Here is a 23,751-nt window from a genome sequence, read left to right as displayed (position 1 = left end):
TCTCTCTCACTCTCTCTCTCACACTCTCTCTCCCACACACTCTCTCTCACACTCTCTCTCACACACTCTCTCTCACACACCCTCTCTCTCTCACACACTCTCTCACACACTCTCTCACACACTCTCTCACACTCTCTCACACACTCTCACACTCTCCCACACACTCTCTCTCACACACACACTCTCTCACACACACACACTCTCTCTCACACACACACCTCTCACACACACACTCTCTCACACACACACACTCTCTCTCTCACACACACTCTCTCTCTCTCACTCTCTCTCTCTCACTCTCTCTCTCACACACAACACCACACTCTCTCTCTCACACTCTCTCTCTCACACACTCTCTCTCACACACTCTCTCTCACACACTCTCTCTCACACACTCTCTCTCACACACTCTCTCTCACACACTCTCTCTCACACACTCTCTCTCACACACTCTCTCACACACACACTCTCACACACACACTCTCTCTCTCATACACACACTCTCTCTCACACACAGTACAGCCTTCTACCGCCACCACTCTACCACTCTTTCCACCAACTCTCTACCACTCTATCCGCCACCACTCTATCCACAACTCTATGCACCACCACTCTAGCGCACACCTTATAGCACCACCACTCTAGCACCACCACTCTAGCGCCACCACTCTTCCCGCCCACCACTCTTCCCGCCCACCACTCTTCCCGCCCACCACTCTACCCGCCCACCACTCTACCCGCCCACCACTCTACCCGCCCACCACTCTACCCGCCCACCACTCTACCCGCCCACCACTCTACCCGCCCACCACTCTACCCGCCCACCACTCTACCCGCCCACCACTCTACCCGCCCACCACTCTACCCGCCCACCACTCTACCCGCCCACCACTCGATCCACCACCACTCGATCCGCCACCACCCTCCAACTCCAAAACAACCCTCCACCACCACCCTACAACTCCACCCTCCAAACCCACCATCCTAATCCACCCTCCAACTCCACCATCCACATCCACATTCCAAATACTACTACACCCTCCAAATCCATCCTCCGACTACACCCTCCAACTCAACACTCCAATTCCACCATCCAACTCCACCCTCCAACTACAAATCCACCCTCTAAAAACACCATCCAATTCCACCATCCAACTCCACCCTCCAACTACAAATCCACCCTCCAAAAACACCATCCAACTCCACCCTCCAACTCCAACATCCAAATACACCCTACAAATCCACCCTCCAACTACACCTCCAGCCTCCAACTCCAGCCTCCAACTCCACCCTCCAAATCAAAAGCCAACTCCACCCTCCAAATCAAAAGCCAACTCCACCCTCCAACTCCACCCTCCAAATCCAACTCCACCCTCCAAATCAGTGTTGTTTGTAATATCAATACATGTAAGTCACATAAATACAACACATATTGCATTACAAATGCTATAGGTGTCACATTTGCCAAAGTTATAACTATTAGCATTGTAAATGACAAAGCAATTATTGTCACTATTTTCCACAACAAAACATAAAAAAATTGGTCTTTTACAATAGCAATAGCTCAAACTTTCCAAATGAGAAACATATTGCATTGCATTTTAACACCCTGTTAACTTCATACAATACAAAAGCACAGGCGCACCACATAGCAGACTCCAAAGCTGTATCCAAGACTTAATAAAATGATCACAGGAAATGGCGTCCAATGTTTTTGATCTTTTTTATTCCAACACGTAAGAAAGAACAGCCGACGCGTTTCGTCTCTCTTGAGACTTCTTCAGGGCTGTATTTAACAAAAAAACATATAGACATACAATTAAAAAATGACTCGCAAGGCTCAGCCGAGCATATATCGCCTTAATACATAGGAAATAGACTAATCAAATTGTTGTACCTATTTACATAATAAAATACAATAAGCACCATCGAAGCCAGCACATGAAAAATAACCAAACAATCATTTTAAAATTTTTATTGCAATCAAAGATATTCTTAAGTTTGTTTCAACCCATAGAACAGGTTGAAGTGACATGAAACAGTCAGGTTCAGGGAGGATTGTTGTTTGAAGAGAGAGTTGCAAAGTTGCTATAAGGAGGGGGGGAGAGGGGTGGAAGGGAACTAGTAACTCTAGAGTTGCATAATTTTGACAGACAGGCGGAACCTTCTCAAAATTGATATACATTTTGCAATAACATTAACTATGAGTCAAATACAATGGGAACCGTAACCCCAGTAGATGGACATCAGTATTGCCCACTTGATGGTAGATCACTAATAACATGCTATCAGCATTAATAGGAACAGAACATTGTAAGTTAGGACCATACTGAGTCTAATGATGAGGAGTCTACTAATTAAACGGAAGGAAAACCTACCAGAATAATGTGTGTCTTCCAAAATAAATCGGCAAATCGTGTAGGAGCAATAAAGTAGGAGTGGATGCAGATTTGCACCCGGAGGTCCATATGCAGCAAGGATGTATCTGTCCCAAAACCAAAAACAAACAGGATCTAAGGTTCAATACGAATAAATATCTAACTCCATCTGGTGTCCTAAGATATACAGCAGGGATGTATCTGTCCCAAAACCAAATAACACAATAGGATCTAAGGTTCAAAAACAAATGAATATCTAACTCCATCAGGTGTCCTAAGTGAGCACACTCTATCACAATCTCAGTTATACCAACAAGCACAGAACAACCATAATAAGTGGACATACATGCTGGGGTGAATGTGATCCCTCATAGATTTGTCAGCATATAAGAGTTGAGAAATTAGAATCTTGATCAGGAAACAGAAAAAGGAGATAGGACCTCGGCACCAAATCAGGTGTAAGAATTCTGTAAAGAAAATGTGTGAGAGATAAAGCCGGACCTAATACAGAATAAATATTACATGCCTCTGTATCTAGTAAGCGAATAATTAATGTCGATCCCTCTATTTTACTGTGCCATAGTGCGTACCAGTATATATCCAATTAATCCCCAAGTTCAGGCCCAGTCATAGATATTTATAATCGTGTTTCACGAAGGCAATAATCAGGCTAGATCCTATTCCCATCTATGGTTGTCATTCTATCTGTAGCTACTAGGGGGGCAATGTATCACTGCTATAGTTATGCAAAAGGTTTGTGCTTACCCCCGTATGTCCCAATGGATGTAATTCCGAACGGTCGAGTACAGCCTTAAAAAACATATATTATTCCTCCTAAAAGATTTAAGCAGGATAATGTAAGCATAATGCCTTGTTGAGGAGTCAAGGCGAACGTGTAGTCTGGGGCTGTCAATCCGTGTTCCACCCCTAGGGGGACCGTTAGCAGCTGCTATGGTTGAACCCAAGTTAGTGCCTTCCCCAATCTGTCCCAATGCTTGCGGTAACGTTAGTTCCATAGTAGTATTGCTTCTCCTAACCGTGGCTGGCTCTAAACGGAGAAAGACATGCTAATATAGCTCACACCTATAGACACTACTCAAAGTCATCAATTACAACCTGTCCATATTCCAAAAAACATCCACAGATGATAATCAATGCGCGTTCCATCCCCTCTCGTTTAATTTTTCGATTTGACGTTTAAATACTAAACAGTACTCTCTTCGTATATTTTCCTCTAAAATAAATACACGTGTCCATATTCATGACCCAAAGACTAATTTGTTACATCCTCAAAACCGGCAAGTCTGTCAACGAACTTGTGCCGAGTGGACACGCAACTCGAGAAACCTCAGACGGGAAGCACACCCCAGTTATACTAGGTAAATGTAGTAGACAGAAAAATAACTAGTCCTATATTTTATAACAATAAAGCGTTCTGTGTTTGTTAGCGCAAATAAGTTTGGTCCCAAAAGTAGCGGGAAGAACATAACCAACCCACAATACCGTACCCTTATCCGGTAATCCTGGTTAAGTATGACAGACTATCCTACAAAACTTACCGCGAAAAAATAGTTCACGCCCCGAACAATCTCCTTCCACACACGTCTCCACTCCCTCCAGTACGTATAGCACCTGGTGAAAATACACGGCGGGGACCCTCGTATTTATACATATCACTTGATTAGAATATCCGCAACACCTGCGCGATGTTCCCTGGATGTATACCAAGACTCATAGGCAGCTCGGTGTAACCGCGGCCGCCATCTTTAAATGTCATGTCCATACTAATTTGAAATTGCTTTTAACTAAGGATAAATCTGTTTTAAGGTCCCCGTACATCCGAGAATGCGACGTCCTACATATAAGACATTCATGCCGAAACCCGCACACTTGCTCACACATATAAAGCAACACGTCCCCACAACTTTGTAACAAAAAACCGAGACGTTCAACAAGTGCCCACGGTATTTGTGCAGAGTGAAGGCAATTAGAGTTACGGTCCTAAGGGCTGCATAGCCGTTTATATACATAAACAAGCTGTTAATCCACGTCCCTTGGATCTGGGTAGGAGCGAGCCATGGTACCCCTAGGTCACATGTTTTGTGTGGTAGAGTGGGCGGCCATCTTGGAATAGCAAGGACCCAGTCGTAATACAGGGTCAGATTGAGGTTTTACTAGTCAAGAGGACGGGCCTATGTCCGCATCATGAGCCAAAGACACCAAAGCTCAAACCCTATTAATTATAGATGTGTCTATTGAGCAAACGGGGTGCTAAACAGAATCCACAAGGCAACAAAAAAGTATGTCAGGTCTAAGGCAAGCATGGCTAGGAGTGGCCCGATCTTAAGTGAGGGGGAGAGTAAGCCCAGAGTCCCGGAGGTAGAATAATGTGTATAGTGGATCAGCCAATCACATTAAAATAGGTCCAAAAAATGTGTGTTTTAAAAGCAAATCAGGACACAGTAGGGTCTCAACTTATAAAACTTTACAATGATCTGAACCATGTATGCGTGCAGCGACAATGTCATGACAGGGGATCACAGTAAGTTACAAACACATGTCTGAGCAGCAGTGTCATAACAGAAAAACCCGGTGGGTTACAAACATGTGTGTAAACAGTAAAGTATGAACTACAGTACATCTGGTAACCAGCAGTCGGCATTGAGTAAATTATACAAGGAGTTCATGACAGAAAATGATGCATTTCATCATCAAAGTTATGTCCGAATTCTACAGTTCTTAGTCTGCAAATCCAACTAGCCTTTTTCTTTCTTAAAGCTAGGACCCTGTCCCCACCCCTAGGGTGTGCTGGAACATGGTCAATGCCCATGAACCATATGGTGTCCTCTGCTGTGCGCCTCTCCTGCATGTGGAAGGTCATGGGATACTTTAAGTCACCATTTATGTGCGCTCAAACATGTTCTTGTACTCTAGTTTTAAGCGCCCTCTTTGTGCTGCCTACATATATTTGCCCACACGGACAGCCCAAAATATATATTACATATTTGGTGTTGCAGTTTATAAAGTAATTGATCTCGTGTCTACGTGTGGTGTTAAAACAAAAATCCTTTGTTTTATCTTTACCCAATTTACACATGTTGCATCCTCTGCATGTATAAAACCCCATAGTGTTAGTTGTTAGCCAACAGGGTTTTTTCTCCCTTGTAATGTAACTCAGACATAGAATATTTCTCATATTCTGACCTCGTCTAAATGTTACCCTGGGTTTAGCCGGCAGGATCCCCTGCAGGCTTGGTATAGCCGTGAGTAGGTGCCAGTGTTTGCGGAGGGTGTTGTAAATTCTACTACTCTCGCCCGTATAGCATGTAGTGAAAGCAATGTGAGAATTCTTGGTTTTACTTTTTTACGAAGGGGCAAGGGTGGACTCTCGTCACATTGATAACCTTATGATGTGCCTTGTTTAGAATGTTGGCTGGATATCCCCTCTGACGGAAACGTTCCTTCGTCTCGGTGATATTGCTGAGAAAGGAACCCTCCGTGCTACAATTGCGTTGCATCCGAATTATTTCTCCATAAGGGATGTTGTTAGTTACATGACGAGGAATGTGCGCTCTCAAAGTGTAAAGTGCTATTGCACGAAGTAGCTTTCCTGTGGGTCCTACTGTTGATTTTATTGTCTTCAACAAAGAAAGTTACATCCAGGAAATTAATCTCATTCCTGTTGTATTCCATCGTAAAGCGCACATTATAGGGGTTGTCATTCAGATACTTATGATAGGATAACAATTAGGGGACAGGTCCATCCCAAAGTATGATAACATCATCGATGTACCTGCCCCAGAATATCACGTATTCCGACCATCGTGATGCATGGCGGCCCCAGGCATGCTCCCGCTCAAACCAGCCCATGAAAAGGCCGGCATATGCGGGAGCAAACTTGGAACCCATTGCGGTGCCCTGGATTTGTTGGAACCAGGTGGAGTCATGTAGGAAGAAATTCTTTGAAAGGATGATGTCAGTTATCTCCATCAACACCTCATTATGAGATAGATGGTCAGCCGTTCGCTGTCCCAAATAGAATTCCAGGGCCTTTATCCCGAATGCCTTCTTTATACAGGTATACAGGCTGGTGACGTCAAGTGTGACGAAGATAAGATTCTCAGCCCACATGAAGTCCTCAAATTTTGCTAGTATATCCTTAGTATCTTTAATGTAGGCAGGAAGATTCTGTACAAAAGGCTGTATGTATAAATCCACATACTCAGACAGTCGTTCTGTAGGTGAATTGACACCAGAAATGATAGGGCGGCCAGGTGGAAAAAGACCGCCCTTGTGGATATTCGGTAAAATATATATATACAGGGATAAGTGGGCTCCGAGACCATCAGATATCTACATTCCTCCGCACTAATTAGACCTACTTCCCGCCAATCAATGAGTCTCATATTAATGTAAACACTCAAGGTGGTGATAGGATTTCACACAACAAAACATAAAAAAAATTGGTCAATAGCTCAAACTTTCCAAATGAGAAACATATTGCATTGCATTTTAACACCCTGTTAACTTCAGCTGATCTGATGCACTCTTTCACCACACCTCCTTCTCTAACTCCCTATTCTATTCTGCTGGGCTGATCTGTTCCTCTCTTCCAACAAACTCCTTTTCTAACTCCCTGTTCTCTTCTCTTCTCCCGTGCAGAACTGCTGATCTCTTCCACCCTGCCTCCTTCTCTAACTTCCTGTTTTCTTCTCCTGTGCCGATCTGCTGTTCTCTTCCACCGCCTCTTTCACTAACTCCCTGTTCTCTCCTCCTGTGCCGATCTGCTGCTCTCTTCCACCCACTTACTTTTCTAACTCCCTGTTCACTTCTCTTCTCCAGAGCTGATCTGCAGCTATCTTCAACCCACCTCCTTCTCTACCTCCCTTTTCTCTTCTCCCATCCTGTTCTGCTGCTCTATTCAACAACACCTCCTTCTTTAACTCCATGTTCTCTTCGCCTGTGCTAATCTGCTGCACTCATCCACCCACCTCCTTCTGTAACTCTGTGCTCTCTTCTGCTGTGCTGATCTGCTGCTCTCTTCCACCCACCTCCTTCCACCCACCTCCTTCTCTAACTCTGTTCTCTTCTGCTGTGCTGATCTGCTGCTCTCTTCCACCCACCTCCTGCTGTAACTCCCTGTTCTCTTATGCTGATCTGCTGATCTCTTCCACATCGCATCCTTCTCTAACTCACTGTTCTCTTCTCCTGTGCTAATCTGCTGCTCTCTTCCACCCCACCTCCTTCTTTAACTCCCTGTTCTCTTCTGCTGTGCTGATTTGCTCCTCTCTTCCATCCTGCCTCCTTCTCTAACTCCCTGTTCTCTTCTCCTGTGCCGATCTGCTGATCTCCTCCCCCCGTCTCCTTCTTTAACTCCTTGTTTTCTTCTCCTGTGCTAATCTGCTGTTCTCTTCCACCGCCTCTTTCACTAACTCCCTGTTCTCTTCTCCTGTGCCGATCTGATGCTCTCTCCCACCCACCTACTTTTCTAACTCCCTGGTCTCTTCTCTTGTGCTGATCTGCAGCGATCTTCAACCCACCTCCTTCTCTACCTCCCTGTTCTCTTCTCCCATCCTGTTCTGCTGCTCTCTTCAACAACACCTCCTTCTTAACTCCATGTTCTCTTCTGCTGTGATGTTATGCTGCTCTCTTCCACCCACCTCCTTCTCCAACTCCCTAGTCTCTTCTCCCAAGCTAAACTGATGCTCTCTTCCAAATGCCTTCTTCTCGAGCTCCCAGTTCTATTCTCTTCTCCTGTACTAATCTGCTGCTCTCTTCCACCCGCCTCAGTCTTTAACTCCCTGGTCTCTTCTCTTCTCCTGTGCTGATCTGCTGCTCTCGTCTACCCCAAATCCTTCTTTAAATCCCGGTTCGCTACTCTTCTCCTGTGCTGATCTGCTCCTCTCTTCCACCAAACCTCCTCCTTTAACTCCCTGTTTTTTTCTCGTGTGCTGATCTGCTGTTCCTTTCCACAACCTCCTTCTCTAACTCCCTGTTCTCTTCTCACATGCGGAACTGCTGCTCTCTTCCTCCAGCATCATTCACTAACTCCCTATTCTCTTCTCCTGTGATAATCTTTAAGCTATCTTCCATCTGCCTAATTCTCTAACTCCCAGTTTTTTTCTCCCGTGATGATCTGCTGTTCTCTTTCACCCGCCTCCTTCTCTAACTCCCTTTTCTCTTCTCCTGTACTAAACTGCTGTTCTTTCACCCGCCTCCTTCTCTAACTCCCTTTTCTCTTCTCTCGTGCTGATCTGCTGTTCTCTTCCACCCCACCTCCTTCTCTAAATCCCTGTTCTCTCCTCCTGTGCTAATCTGCTGTTCTTTCACCCGCCTCCTTCTCTAACTCCTTGTTCTCTTCTCCTGTGCTAAACTGCTGTTCTATTTCACCCGCCCCCTTCCTAACTCGCTGTTCTCTTCTCATGTGCTAATATGCTGTTCTCTTACACCCGCTTCCTTCTTAAACTCTGTTTTTTCTCCTGTGCTGATCTGCTGTTCTCTTTCACCCGCCTCCTTCTCTAACTCCTTTTTCTCTTCTCTCGTGCTGAACTGCTGTTCTCTTTCACCCGCCTCCTTCTCTAACTCCTTTTTCTCTTCTCTCGTGCTGATCTGCAGTTCTATTTCACCCGTCTCCTTCTCTAACTCCCTTTTCTCTTCTCCCGTGCTGATCTGCTGTTCTGCTCCCCTACACATCCTTCTTCAACTCCATGTTCTCTTCACCTGTGCTGATCTGCTGCTCTCTTCCATCCCCCTCCTTCTCTAACTCCCTTTTCTCTTCTCTGGTACTGATCTGCTGTTCTCTATCACCTCACCTCCTTCTCTAACTCCCTGTTCTCTTCTCCTCTACTGATCTGCTGTTTTTTTACACCACCTCCTTCTGCAACTCCCTCTTCTCTTCTGCTGTGCCTATCTGCTGCTCTCTTCCACCTCATCTCCTTCTCTAACTCCCTCTTCTCTTCTCTTCTCTTCTCCTGTGCTGATCTGCTGCTCTCTTCCACACCACCTCCTTCTTTACCTCCCTGTTCTCTTTTGCTGTGCTGATTTGCTGCTCTCTTCCACCTCACCTCCTTCTCTAACTCCCTGTTCTCTTATCTTCTTCTGTGCTGATCTGATGCTCTCTTCCATCCACCTCCTTCAATAATTCCCTGTTCTCTTCTATTCTCCCGTACTAATCTACTGCTCTATTACACCGCCTCATTCTCTAACTCCCTGTTCTCTTCTCTTCTCCTGTGCCGATCTGCTGTTCTCTTCCACCTGCCTCCTTCTTTAACTACCGGTTCTCTTCTCCTGTGCTGATATGCTGCTCTCTTCCAGCCCACCTCCTTCTGTAACTCCCTGTTCTCTTCTCCTGTGCTGATCTGCTGTTCTCTTCCACCCGCCTCCTTCTGTAACTCCCTGTTCTCTTCTCCTGTGCTGATCTGCTGTTCTCTTCCACCCACCTCCTTCTGTAACTCCCTGTTCTCTTCTCCTGTGCTGATCTGCTGTTCTCTTCCACCCACCTCCTTCTTTAACTCCCTGTTCTCTTCTCGTGTGCTGTTCTGCTGTTCTCTTCCACCCGCATACTTCTTTGACTCCATATACTCTTCTCCTGTGATAATCTTTAAGCTATCTTCCATCCGCCTACTTCTCTAGCTCCCTGTTCCATTCTCCTGTGGTGATCTGCTGTTCTTTCACCCGCCTCCTTCTCTAACTCCCTGTTCTCTTCTCATGTGCTGATCTGCTCCTCTTTTCCACCCTCCTCTTACTCTAACTCCCTTTTCTCTTCTGCTGTGCCGATCTGCTGTTCTCTCCAACCCGCCTCCTTCTTTAACTACCTGTTCCTTCTCCTGTGCTGATCTGCTGCTCTCTTCCACCCACCTCCTTCTTTAACTCCCTGTTCTCTTCTCCTGTGCTGATCTGCTAATCTCTTCAACACACATCCTTCTGTAACCACACACTCGCATACATACAACCATGCACACACATACAACAACACACATGCAACCACACTCACACGCAACCACACACATCTATCTATCTATCGCCCTCACTCGATCTATCTATCGCCCTCACTCCCTGTTCTCTTCTCATGTGCTGATCTGCTCCTTTCTTCCACGCACATCCTTATTTTTTTTTTTTTTTTTTTTTTTTTTTTGCAGAGTTTTATATAGCGCGAACTAGACCCGAACCGAATCAGGTATCCGAGTGCTTTACATATTTTTTCCAGTTACGTTACATATTCCAGTTACTTTCATTTTAGGCACGGGGAGATTAAGTGATTTGCCCAGAATAACAGGAGGTTTTGGCGTCGTTACCGAGACTCGAACCCAGATCCCCAGGTCCGAGGTCGAGCGCCCTAGCCGTGATGCCAACTCCTCTCCCCTGTTTAACTCCATGTTCTCGTCTCCTGTGCTAAACTGCTGTTCTCTTTCACCCCGCCCCCTTATCTAACTCACTGTTTTCTTCTCCTGTGCTAATCTGCTGTTCTCTTCCACCCGCTTCCTTACTTAACTCCCTGTTCTCTTCTCATGTGCTGATATGATGCTCTCTTCCACCCCGCCTCCTTCTTTAACTCCATGTTTTCTTCTCCTGAGCTGATCTGCCGCTCTCTAAAACCCGCCTCCTTATTTAACTCAATGTTCTCTTCACCTGAGCTGATCTGCTGCTCTCAAACACCCCGCCTCCTTCTTTAACTCTGTTCTTTTCTCCTGTGCTAATCTGCTGTTCTCTTCCACCCGCCTCCTTCTTCAACTACCTGTTCTGTTCTCCCATCCTGATCTGCTGCTCTCTTCCACACGCCCCCTTCTCCAAAGCCCTGTTCTCTTCTCCCGTGCTGATCTGCTGTTTCCTTCCACCGCCTACTTCTCTAACTCCCTGTTCTCTTCTCCTCTCCTGTGCTGATCTGCTGCTCTCTTCCACCCGCCTCCTATTTTAACTCCCTGTTCTGTTCTCCCATCCTGATCTGCTGCTCTCTTCCACTCCGCCCCCTTCTCCAAAACCCTGGTCTCTTCTCTCGTGCTGATCTGCTGTTCCCTTCCACCGCCTACTTCTCCAACTCCGTATTCTCTTCTCCTGTGCTGATCTGATGATCTCTTCAACACGCATCTTTCTTTAACTCCCTGTTCTCTTATAATATGCTGATCTGCTGCTCTCTTCCACATACATCCTTCTGTAACCGCACACTCGCATACATACAACCATGCATGCACATACATACAACAACACACATGCAACCCATTACACACAACCACACACATCTATCTATCGCCCTCCCTCTATCTATCGCCCTCCCTCTATCTATCGCCCTCCCTCTATCTATCGCCCTCCCTCTATCTATCGCCCTCCCTCTATCTATCGCCCTCCCTCTATCTATCGCCCTCCCTCTATCTATCGCCCTCCCTCTATCCATCGCCCTCCCTCTATCCATCGCCCTCCCTCTATCCATCGCCCTCCCTCTATCCATCGCCCTCCCTCTATCCATCGCCCTCACTCTATCCATCGCCCTCACTCTATCTATCGCCCTCCCTCTATCTATCGCCCTCCCTCTATCTATCGCCCTCCCTCTATCTATCGCCCTCACTCTATCTATCGCCCTCACTCTATCTATCGCCCTCACTCTATCTATCGCCCTCACTCTATCTATCGCCCTCCCTCTATCCATCGCCCTCACTCTATCTATCGCCCTCACTCTATCTATCGCCCTCCCTCTATCTATCGCCCTCCCTCTATCTATCGCCCTCCCTCTATCTATCGCCCTCACTCTATCTATCGCCCTCACTCTATCTATCGCCCTCACTCTATCTATCGCCCTCACTCTATCTATCTATCTATCGCCCTCACTCTATCTATCTATCTATCGCCCTCACTCTATCTATCTATCTATCGCCCTCCCTCTATCTATCGCCCTCCCTCTATCTATCGCCCTCACTCTATCTATCGCCCTCCCTCTATCCATCGCCCTCACTCTATCTATCGCCCTCCCTCTATCTATCGCCCTCCCTCTATCTATCGCCCTCACTCTATCTATCGCCCTCACTCTATCTATCGCCCTCACTCTATCTATCGCCCTCACTCTATCTATCGCCCTCACTCTATCTATCGCCCTCACTCTATCTATCGCCCTCACTCTATCTATCGCCCTCACTCTATCTATCTATCGCCCTCACTCTATCTATCTATCTATCGCCCTCACTCTATCTATCTATCTATCGCCCTCACTCTATCTATCTATCTATCGCCCTCACTCTATCTATCTATCTATCGCCCTCACTCTATCTATCTATCTATCGCCCTCACTCTATCTATCTATCTATCGCCCTCACTCTATCTATCTATCTATCGCCCTCACTCTATCTATCGCACAACATCATCATCACTCGGGGGCACCACAGCATCACTCAGAGGCACCACAACATCACTATGCGCTACCACAGCGTCACTGAACGCCACAGCATCACTCGTCGCCACCACAGTATCAATCTGTGCAAACATTCAACAACAACTGGTTCAAATATGTTCTCTCAATGTTTCAAGCTTTATTACAAATGTCACAAAAAAAGTTGATATTTCACTTCTGTTTTACATTTTAGTCACGATAAAATACACTGAGCATAATCTTCACAAAAGTCATTTACAAAAATTTAAGCTATTGCCATTATAAATTACAATATCTTTTATTTATGTATTAATTATTTGTTAAAAACATTATTTGTAAAATCAATACTTCTAAGTCACGTAAATACAAAACATGTTGCATTAAAAATGCTATAGGTGTCACATTGTCAAAAAATAAAAGTATTAGCATTGTAAATGACAAAGCTATTAATTTCTTAATTTTCAAAAAATAACACAAATAACAAATTTGTGATATACAGGACAAATAACTCAAACTTTCCTAATGCAAGACCTATTGCATTGCAAATGCTTGTTCCTCTTGAAGTCGCTGTGGTCTCTTCCACCCATCAATTCGATCCTTTATTAGCTTAAATATTCCCACTGTCCATTTTATTGCTCTCATCTGATCGGCTCCTGTCCATCTCTCCTTCTCCTTCCTTTCTCTATCTCAGAACCCTTTTTCTCCCTCTACCAGATCCTTTCTACAACATGTCGTCCATTTTATCACGTTTGGCCCGTCTCTTCCTTTCTTAAACTCCCTTCCTGATACTTGTTTTACATTTAGCGCTTTGGCTAGAGCCGAGAGCTGCCCTCTCTCTCTCTCACTCTCTATCTCCCTCCCTCCGAGCAGGGAGAGACCAAAGAAAGATGGGGGCTGCGGGAGGAGGAAGTGCTGCATGGCAGCCACAGAAAGAGCCCCCACTCCCCGAAAACAGTACCACATAAACCCCTGTCCCTCCCAAAAATCACCCATCTGCAACACCAAAAGCGACACCAAAAACCCCAGTCATAGCGTGGAAAAATGCAACTCCGCCACACTGATTCCATCAAGCTCAGAGAGGGGAAAAAAGATGTTTTGGAGATTTTCTTGCTCAACTAGCTTTCTTCGCAAACTTGCTGCGAAGTAAACAACACCCAGGTGAAGAATACCGAGAATGGGGTGATAATTGCCAACGCAGATAGGACACACCAAGAGCTGCGTGGTCTGTGGCTCTGTGTATGTGTGTGTGGTTCTGTGTGTGTGTGTGGCTCTGCGTGTGTGTGTGTGTGTGTGTGTGTGTGTGTGTGTGTGTGTGTGTGTGTGTGCAAATGCAATAGGTCTCGCATTTGCGAGAGATTAAGCTATTGGCATTGTAAATGACAATGCCATTTATTTCTCTGTTTTCAAAACCAACACATCAATAAAAAGTTTGTCATTTACAATGCCAATAGCTCTAACTTTTGCAAAGGCGAGACTGTTGCATTGTAAATGCTTGTTTTTAAATTGTGTAAATCCATTCACTAGCTGCTGAGAAAATAAAAAAGTAAAAGTTTTGATATATAGAGGCACAGTGATTCCCAGACCCTCCCGTCCACAAGCTTTATTCTAATTGGCTGTCAACACTCCAAACCAGGAAGTGTTGGCAGCCATCTTGTGACTCAATAGAACCGAGTCACAAGAAAACAGGGAAGCAAAGGTGAGAAAGAGGAAAAGGGGGTAGGTTTGAATCACCCTGACCACCTAGCCCTGCTCAGGGGGTCCCACAAGGACCCCCATGGCCAAAAAAAAGCATTTTTCTTTTTATTTCGGCAAAATTCGCGCTGGGTCTGTAAATCCCGCCAAAATTGTTTTTTAAAATGAAGAGTGAGCTCCCGTGCTTTATTTAATTGAGCCCCTGCTCTTATTTTTTTAATAGCATCATTATTATTACTGTAGTTGTTGTTGTTATTGTTGTCGTCAGTTGTGGTGTTGTTGTTATTGCATTTTACCGGCTCCGATCCTCACACACAAGGCCACCTACACATTTCCATCCAGGTGAATACCAGAGGAGCGTGTTACCCCTTCTCGAAAAGCTTCGGACGCTGTCAAGCTTATGAAGCGCTATACAGATGTAAACACAGCAACAATACACAGATCATGTTATCGCTACTGTTACTATCTGCAGCACAGAACTGTCTCTTGGCGCTGTGTTTCACGCTGGCGCGTGCACTTCACGTCGCTTTCACTTGATGATGAGCTCTCGTGACTTCTTGCTTCTCTACGGGACACATGCACCTGGGGTGCCTTAACATGTGTAACAAGATTGAGGGTCCCTTTCTTCTTGTACTCAGGGGGAGTCCGTCTTCCGGACAGCCAAACTAATTAATTTAATGCCTTTGCACCTCCCTCATGACCCCTCCATACTCAGCCGACTCTAGTGCCTCGGTCTGCTCTCCATGAGCTCTGAAAGCCACACGGTGCATTCCAACCTCTCCTGCCTGATCTTACTATTCCTGCATGCTCTCAGACAGTTTGCAGCGCTTCTGCCTGCTCCCTGTAAACTCACTGCGCTCAGGATCACTCCCTTCCATGCCTGCTTGCTTCCAGCTTGCCCGCAGCACCCCTGCCTGCCCCCTGTGAACAGTCTGCACTAAAGCAGTCTCCTCATACCATACCTGCCTGATTCCAGCATCCCCGCAGCACCCTAGCCTGCTACCTGTGGACAGCCTACATAAGAACAAACTCCTCCTTGCTTGCCTGCTTCCAGCTACCCCGCATGACCCCTGCCTGCTCTCTGTGAACAGCCGGCACGAGAAAAGTCTCCCCCATACCTGCCTGCGTCCAGCCTCCCCGCACTATCGGTGCCTGCTCCCTGTGAACACCATGTACTCAGGGTCACTTCCTTCCAGACCTGCCTGTTTCTAGCATCCTTGCCTGCTCCCTCTGAACACCCTGCACTCAGGAACACTCTCCTTCAGACTAGCCTGTACCCAGCATCTCCGCAGCACACCTACCTGCTTCCTGTGGACACCCTGCCCTCTGGATCACTCCCATCTAGTACATACATGCCTGGTTCAAGCATTCCCGCAGCACCCCTGCCTGCTCCCTGTGAAAATCCTATTTTCAGGGTTACTTCACGCTGCTCTGCCTGCTGCCTGCAACCCTCACCAGTACCTGATCCCAGGCAGCCCCTACCTTGAGCCTGCTCTCTGTGCAGCGTGAAGCCCTCCTTCCCCACAGCTACTCCCACCCGCTGTGCCTGCTCCGCACCTCCTCCCGCTCTGCGTGTGCCTGCGTGCAGCCTCCTACCTGCGCCCTCCACAGGGACCTGAAACCCTGCCTGTGCCGCCAGCCTCCCTCCCTGCGCCCTCCACAGGGGCCTGAAACCCTGCCTGTGCCGCCAGCCTCCCTCCCTGCGCCCTCCACAGGGGCCTGAAACCCTGCCTGTGCCGCCAGCCTCCCTCCCTGCACCCTTCACAGGGGCCTGAAACCCTGCCTGTGCCGCCAGCCTCCCTCCCTGCACCCTTCACAAGGGCCGGACACCCTGCCTGTGCTGCCAGCCTCCTCAGAGCCAGGCCTGGTGGGACTGGACCGGAGGACCGAGGCCTGAACCCCGCCTGTGAGAGTCAGGCAGAGCGGGGGAAGCAATGCGTGATGGACGCCCTCAAGGAGCCGAACGCCCCCAAGGCTCGCCCAGCACAGACATGCTCTTCGCACAGCACAGACATGCTCTTCGCACAGCACAGACATGCTCTTCGCACAGCACAGACATGCTCTTCGCCCCGCACAGACATGCTCTTCGCCCCGCACAGACATGCTCTTCGCCCCGCACAGACATGCTCTTCGCCCCGCACAGACATGCTCTTCGCCCCGCACAGACATGCTCTTCGCCCCGCACAGACATGCTCTTCGCCCCGCACAGACATGCTCTTCGCCCCGCACAGACATGCTCTTCGCCCCGCACAGACATGCTCTTCGCCCCGCACAGACATGCTCTTCGCCCCGCACAGACATGCTCTTCGCCCCGCACAGACATGCTCTTCGCCCCGCACAGACATGCTCTTCGCCCAGCACAGACATGCTCTTCGCCCAGCACAGACATGCTCTTCGCCCAGCACAGACATGCTCTTCGCCCAGCACAGACATGCTCTTCGCCCCGCACAGACATGCTCTTCGCCCCGCACAGACATGCTCTTCGCCCCGCACAGACATGCTCTTCGCCCCGCACAGACATGCTCTTCGCCCCGCACAGACATGCTCTTCGCCCCGCACAGACATGCTCGTCGCCCCGCACAGACATGCTCTTCGCCCCGCACAGACATGCTCTTCGCCCCGCACAGACATGCTCTTCGCCCCGCACAGACATGCTCTTCGCCCCGCACAGACATGCTCTTCGCCCAGCACAGACATGCTCTTCGCCCAGCACAGACATGCTCTTCGCCCAGCACAGACATGCTCTTCGCCCCGCACAGACATGCTCTTCGCCCCGCACAGACATGCTCTTCGCCCCGCACAGACATGCTCTTCGCCCCGCACAGACATGCTCTTCGCCCCGCACAGACATGCTCTTCGCCCCGCACAGACATGCTCTTCGCCCCGCACAGACATGCTCTTCGCCCCGCACAGACATGCTCTTCGCCCCGCACAGACATGCTCTTCGCCCCGCACAGACATGCTCTTCGCCCCGCACAGACATGCTCTTCGCCCCGCACAGACATGCTCTTCGCCCCGCACAGACATGCTCTTCGCCCCGCACAGACATGCTCTTCGCCCCGCACAGACATGCTCTTCGCCCCGCACAGACATGCTCTTCGCCCCGCACAGACATGCTCTTCGCCCCGCACAGACATGCTCTTCGCCCCGCACAGACATGCTCTTCGCCCCGCACAGACATGCTCTTCGCCCCGCACAGACATGCTCTTCGCCCCGCACAGACATGCTCTTCGCCCTGCTGGCCCAAAGCGAAGCCCTGCGGAAGGTACTGGAAACATACCGTCAGTGAAAGGTGTCCGGGGGTGTTGGGGGCGGCGGTGCGCGGGAGCACCTATGTCAACATATAGCTAAGGTGCGTGTTTCATCAGATTCTGCAATATGTGGAAATATTTTCACCTTTACGGCACCCACACATTTATAGGAATAATCATTTTGGATTGGAAAAAAACAGAGCTTTTTTAATGCAGATTCATGTATCGCCTTTGTATCTGGTGAGCAGCGAAACTAGAATTATCTGGCAAATGTGTACTGTGTGTTTTATAAAAACTTTTCATTTCATATCTGTTACACATGCCTGTAACACCATGGCCTTTTTCAATTTTTATTTTTTTATATTGTTGCTGAATTTATAACATTCTTAATAAAATTATCCGAAATATAAACATGTAATAAACAAATAAGTTAAAAGTCTAGGTAACACAATTACTAAATTCATGTACATATTGAGGAAAATGTATACATTAATAATTGCAAATAACTGAGTAGGGAATATGGTTAAGGGAGCAAAGTGAAGTGCTCTGAAGTGGTCTGGAAATCTGTAGCCCTTTTTAAAACATCTAAAAAAAAGATGTCCACAATGTGTGTAACAAAATTATTAACCTCACACATAAGTCCAGACAGGCCCCCACTTTGGCTCGGTATTTTATAGTATTTGTTGTAGTATCAGGTACACTAAACTCAGGCACGTTATAGTTAGCTCAAAAACCTTTGAAATTCACTGAAAAAACCATAGGTTTCCGACACGTCATAGTTAGGACATTTCATTCATACAAAACCATATACATTCCGGCGTTATAGTTAGTTCAGCTAACTATAACTCTCACCCCCACAATGTACTGCTGATGACATCACATATTACATCATTCATGACATCACTGATAACATCATACAGTGACTGTGTGCTTCTGTAAAGTTGAAATATGCTTTATATAAATAAATTACAAGGTGTATTGGGAAATTAATGGGTGTATGAGTGTCTGTATGGATGATTTTGTGGGTGTGCGAGTGACTGTATGAGTGAGTGATTCAACGTGTTACTGAATGCATGGGTTAGTGACTAAACTGTGTGAATCCTTGTATCAGTGTGTAACTTGGTGTGTAAGTGTGTGCATGCGTTGATGAGTAGCTACATGAATGTTTATATCAGTTATTGTTTGGTTACCTGAGTATTTGTATGGGTGCCTCAGTGTATGTGTGGGTGGGAAGTGTGTGACTGCAGAGATGTGTGAGTGGTTAATACACTGGGTGTATGGGTTCAAGACTGTATAAGGAAACAGCTGTATGGGTGGGTAAGTGAGTGTATGGGTGTGTTGTGAGTGAATGGATGTCATAGTGGTAAATGTGCGAGTAACTACATAGGTAAAAGACAGTATATTTCAGTAATGGTGTATTTAAATAAGTATATGTGAGAGTAAGTGATTGTGACAGTGGGTTTATGGATGAATGTGTACTTGTATAAGTGATTGTAGAAGAGAGTAAGTATGGATTAGTTTCTGTAGGAATAAGTGAGTTGGTGTGTATTTAATTTAAGGTGAGTAAATGGGAGTGTGATTGATTCTTTGCATGACTGACTAGATGTGTGAGTAACTCTGGGTGAGTGGTGGTGTGTGAGCGTCTGTGTAGCTGTATGAGTGTGTATCATAGTGTTGTATTGATGAGTGACTGCATGTATGAGTGACTGTATGGGTGAATGACTGGATGTGTGTGTAGACCTGTAAATCAGTCAGTGTGTATGTAGTAACTGGTATTGGTGTGTGTAGGGTTTCGAAAATGGTAGTGTATATTTTAGAGTGAGTGTATGAAAGGTTACATTAGGGTGTGAGGAGATGTATCAGATTTTGACGTGAATGATGTAATCAGTGATATCATTTGATATGTCATCAGTGATGTCACTGACCATGTCATGAATTATGTAATGTGATGTCATCAGAAGTGCATTGCCGGGGTGCGAGGTATAGTTAGCTGAACTAACTATAACACCAGAATTTCTATTGTTTTGTATGAAGGAAATGTCCAACTAACTATAACGTGCCTGAAACCTATGGTTTTTCTGTGAATTTTTAAGTATATACACGAGACTCCACCAGGAGCAGATGCAACCTGTTAGTCAGCCCCCCTTTCACTGATCCAACGGACGCTCCTAGAAGAACCACGCTGAGGCACTCCGTGGCCTCACAAGAAGCGCGCTGGTCTCACTGAGCTAGTTGCCTTCGAACACCCACTTCCTATCAGAAGATATTGAAGGTACTTTTGGGTATCGTTAGAGCTTTGACTGTTGTGTATGAACAGTAACTCACACTGAGCTCTGGTCCGCAGGTGCTGCTCTTAATACTGAATCTTATTTCAAATACAGGTCTTATGTGATGTTCATCCTTTGTTCCTGTAGCTATCATTTCTCTTTAATACAAGGATCATGTATGTGTTATTACAGGTGTAATAATCTGAAGATTCGGGGCCCAGAGGCGGTGAAGATTCAGAGCCCAGAGGCGGTGAAGAGTTATAAAGGTAAATATCATTGCGTTGATTAGCTCTGAATATTACTGTTCATGAAACTGATATGGTATGTTGTGGTGTGGTGTGGTATTGTATCGTGTGATATGGTATGGGATGGTGGGCTATGGTATGGTTTGGAGTGGTATGGCATGGGATGGTGTGGTATGGAATGGTGTGGCATACAATGGTATGGTGTGGTGGGCAATGGTATGGTGTGGTGTGGTATGGTGTGGTATAGTGTTGTGTGCTATGGTGTGGGGTGGTATGGTATGGTGTTGTGGGCTATGTTATGGTGTGGTATAGTGTTGTGTGCTATGGTATGGTATGGTGTGGTGTGCTACAAAATGGTATGTTATGGTGGGATGGGATCAGATAGGATAGTGGGGACTGGTATGGTATGGAATGTTATGATGGTATGGTGGGTGTACTATAGGGTGAGATCATGGTATAATATGGTATAGTGGTATGGGATGGTTTGGTATGGTGGTAATGCATGGCAAGGGATGGCATTATGTTATAGTGTGGTGTGCTACGGAATGGAATGGTATGTTATGGGATGTTATGGTGGGGTGGGATTGGATTGGATGGGATGGTGTGTACTGGTATGGCATGTATGGTGTGGTGTACTATGGTTTGGTGTGGTCTGGTGGGCTATGGTATGGGGTGGTGTGGTATGGTATACCCTGGTATGTAATGTAATGTATACTTGTAAAGCGCACTGTACCAGCCAGCGTCCCGGCGCTGTATACCGCTGGGGAACCCGTCCTGGCTTTCCCTGTGGGATGGTCCCTGCTGGGAATCCCCATGGTGGAACCAGGCATCCCCGGTGTTGATGGGGCCGTTGAGGAGATTAGGCAAGCTAATGCCCAGAGTTGCCGAGTGGGACCCCTGTTTAAAGTAGGCACCGAGGCGAGAATTATCGAGTCCACAACCCTGCCGCGTCTGGAATCGAACACTGGTCCCGGGCCGACTTCTGCTTCCGGGTCTGCCGCCTCTAACCAGTGAGCCACACCACTCCACTAAAGTGGTGTGGTGTGATGGGCTTTGGTATGGTATGGTGTGGTGTGGTATGCTACGGAATGGAATGGTATGTTATGGGATGTTATGGTGGGATGGGATTGGATGGGATGGGATGGTGTGGACTGGAATGGAATGGAATGTTATGATGGTATGGTGGGTGTACTATAGGGTGAGATCATGGTATAGTATAGTATAGTATGGTATAGTGGTATGGGATGGTTTGGTATGGTGGTGATGGATGGAATGGGATGGCGATATGGTGTGGTATTGTTTGGTATTTAATGGTAACGTGCACTCACGCCAGGGTACAGTTACTTGATTTGTCCCTAAACTTTGTATTTACAAGATTTTTCTAGATTTCCACTAATCTCCATTCTGTATATGTGCTGCAGCATTTCCTTTGTTTAAATCAATCTTCCCCTTAGACATTCATGCGAAATTTATCGGAAATTCAGATGCGGTAATTTCACACCTCACATTAATTAGTTTATTTATTTATGGGTTTTATATAGCGCCTAAATCACCTCCAAAGGGGTATCTCTGCGCTTTGAACCGTGCTGCTGGACAGGCTGACGAGCATTATGAGAACAGAGCAGTCTTAAGAAGCTTTCTAAATCAGAGATAGTCAGGACATTGTCTCGGGTAAATGGGGAGTTGATTCCGATAAAGGGGAGCGAGGTAGCTAAAGGATTTCCCACCTACCCTTGTTTCCTGATCCCTGGGACCAAGAGAAGTGATTTGGTTCCTGACCGGTGGATCCTAGAAGGGACATAAGGATTACGTTTCTCGGCGATGTAGAGGGGGCCATTGTTATACAAGGCCTTGTGGACGGTGCAGCAGATTTAGACTTTAACCCGCTTGGGCACTGGAAGCCAATGAAGCTGTAGAAGGAGAGGAAGGGAGGCAGTTTTCTGGGGGGCATTTGAGACAAGGCGCGCTGCGGTGTTCTGAACCACCTGCAATCTGCTAAGCGAGGACTCATTGGCTGAGACCAGGCGAGCGTTGAAATAGTATAAGCGGCTTACTACCATTGTCTGAATGAGGGTTTTACGAGTAGAATCGGGGAGGAAAGGAAAAACTCGCCATAACAAACCCAGCCGTAGAAGCAGGAGCCGGCAGTATAAGCGACACACTCCTTCATGGTCAAGGCCCGGTCTAGGTGAATGACCAGGTTTTTAGCAAGGACCTTAGGGGCAGGGGGATGCCAAGGGCTACTGGCCACCAGTCTGGTGTCCACCGCATAGATGCCTCTCCGCAGAGCATAATCTCCATCTTCCCTGAACAAAGGGGGTGGATTTATTAAATAAGAAGAGGAGCTAAGTGTTGTCAACAATGCAGATGAAATAGGTGTAAAGCCACAGGCCCGGAGGGGTTGGCCAAGGGAGCAACATAGATGTTGAATAAGGTGGGGCTTAAACATGAGCCCCGGGGAACTCCCTTGGTCAGTTTAATTGTCTTTGACTGAAAAGGGCCTGAATTGATGGTCTGAGAACGGGAGGACCGGAAGCTCGTCATCCACTGAAGAGCAGGTCCTCTGAGTCCAATCTCCTCCAATCTCCTGAGCAGGATCTGGTGGGAGACCGTGTCGAACGATGATACTGTTATGATTCTGTAGGCTTGACAGCGGCGAGCAACTCAGATATTGCAGTATTCTGGGGCAATCGAACGGAAAATTACCTCAATTTTGTATTTACCTCACAACACATTCTATTTTCCAGAGTTTTAGCACCAACCGGGACCTAGCACATGCATCTACACGGACCCAACGCATGCATCTGGAGTGAGCAAGGGCATGCACTTGCACTTACTTAATGCATGCACTCACACTAACCTAGCACATGCATCTACACGGACCCAACGCATGCATCTACAGTGAGCTAGGGCATGCACCTGCACTTACTTAATGCATGCACTCACACTAACCTAGCACATGCATCTACACGGACCCAACGCATGCATCTACAGTGAGCTAGGGCATACACCTGCACTTACTTAATGCATGCACTCACACTAACCCGGGTGGATTCCGGGTTGGTGGCAGCTTCCCGGCGCCATTAGAAAGAGAGAAAGCGCACAAGGGCATATCTTGAGAATCTAATTTTTTTATTCCTGATTAGTGTTTATCTGCACTGTTTATTTGCACTACCTTAACGTCTTACTGATTAACTGTGATCAAAACGGTTATCTTTTTAACATCAGATTCTCTTACAGGCTGAAGGTGTATTTTAACTGCATCGTTTAAAGGCAAGCAGCGCGGCTGATTATCAGCGCCACCTTTTTCTTACCTTCAGACAGCAGCCCCTCTGCCCCGGTCCACCGCGGCTCCCCTGCCGATTGAGTGGAGGGCGGCTCATCTACCGCGGCTCCTGGTGCCGGTCTGGTGGTGAGAGCGGGCGCCATATTGGGAGGAGTCCGAGAGCACTGGGACCTGAGGCAGCGGTCCAGTTGCTCAAGGCTCCTTCACATAAAACGTAATGTGCTGGAGGGAGCGCAGCGGGCGTGACGGATGCGCGCCGGAGTCGCGCTAGAGTCAAG

General features: G+C 47.1%; 1 long non-coding RNA gene across 1 annotated transcript in view; it reads left to right on the top strand.

The window, feature by feature from the left end:
• The window catches only part of LOC144752923 (uncharacterized), a 69,969-nt gene that overhangs the window by 27,526 nt on the left and 18,692 nt on the right, over positions 1-23,751 (top strand). The window contains exon 2 of the long non-coding RNA XR_013594143.1: positions 20,135-20,208. This is a non-coding gene — a long non-coding RNA (uncharacterized LOC144752923). The remainder of the gene's footprint in view (positions 1-20,134; positions 20,209-23,751) is intronic.

Source organism: Lissotriton helveticus, chromosome 5_1 (assembly GCF_964261635.1).
Source record: "Lissotriton helveticus chromosome 5_1, aLisHel1.1, whole genome shotgun sequence".
NCBI classification, from domain to species: domain Eukaryota; kingdom Metazoa; phylum Chordata; class Amphibia; order Caudata; family Salamandridae; genus Lissotriton; species Lissotriton helveticus.
This window is presented reverse-complemented; position numbering and strand designations above follow the sequence as displayed.